A 1,057-nucleotide genomic window follows, 5' to 3' on the forward strand; every position below is an offset into this window, starting at 1 on the left:
TCACAGCAAACAATTGGTCATTTGGTACCTTTAACTGACAACATTTGTTAACTCCAAGTGTCAAAGGAAGATTTTAAAAAATATTCTAAAAACCAATCAAAATGCATTTTGGCTTATCTTTGGTTTGGTGGGAAAAGAAAAAGATTTTATCCATAACACTGCAAATTTAATCCTTGTGGGATTACTTTTGGTACCTCTTATGTCACTATTTCAGTTTGCAGAATTAACCTGAGTTTGTTCAGCTAATACCCATCGTTGCGAATTATGGAGGCTCCTTTCAACTTCCATTTAACTTCTTTGTTTTTTTTCTCTGTTTATTTTATTTTATTTTTTTTATTTTTTTAAAAATATGGAACGCTTCACGAATTTGCGTGTCATCCTTGCGCAGGGGCCATGCTAATCTTCTCTGTATCATTCCAATTTTAGTATATGTGCTGCCGAAGCGAGCACTCCATTTAACTTCTTAATTTAGTGACCTTCATTAGTGAATTCCAAAGATCATGCTATCTTATAAGTGAAACTTTTGCGTTTCATGTCTAAGCACCATATCCATTTTTGCCATAGTAAGAAATAAAATACATAAAATAAAAAAGTTGAATTTTCATTTGTTAATTGCAGATGTGATATAGAAAAATCTTCAAGTATACATCTTTATCCTTGTATCCTCACACCCACTGCTCTGCCTCACATACAGTAAATAATCAGTATGCATTGATTATACATTTTATGTGAATATTAATTTCATTGGAACCTAGATACATAGAAGAATCTGTAGGTAGAAAGTCACTTGATTCTAATGTAAACTTAAATATGGTTTGAAAATGAGAAGGCAACATGTTAGAAGTGAAGCAAGGAACTAATGTTTCTTAATAAGCTTCTCATTTAAAAACTCCTAATATAATTAATAAATCAATTAGTAACAGTTCAAGTTCATACCCTTCCCCTGCAGGTAAGTTTAAACCAAACTACTTCCCATGAAAAGCCATGAAGAATAATTCTGAAGCAAATCACTATCTATGAAAGGTGAAAGCATAATTCTAAAATTTTTAAAAAATGT

At 31.2% G+C, this 1,057-nt stretch overlaps 1 non-coding gene across 1 annotated transcript; it reads right to left on the reverse strand.

Moving 5' to 3' along the window:
• Nucleotides 1–343: 343 nt before the first annotated feature.
• LOC120221163 lies at nt 344–450 on the reverse strand. Its single transcript, XR_005525745.1, has one exon. It is a non-coding gene; the product is annotated as a U6 spliceosomal RNA (small nuclear RNA).
• Nucleotides 451–1,057: the final 607 nt, after the last annotated feature.

The sequence above is a fragment of the Hyaena hyaena genome, unplaced genomic scaffold, assembly GCF_003009895.1.
Source record: "Hyaena hyaena isolate Hyena2069 unplaced genomic scaffold, ASM300989v1 scaffold_757, whole genome shotgun sequence".
Lineage (NCBI taxonomy): Eukaryota > Metazoa > Chordata > Mammalia > Carnivora > Hyaenidae > Hyaena > Hyaena hyaena.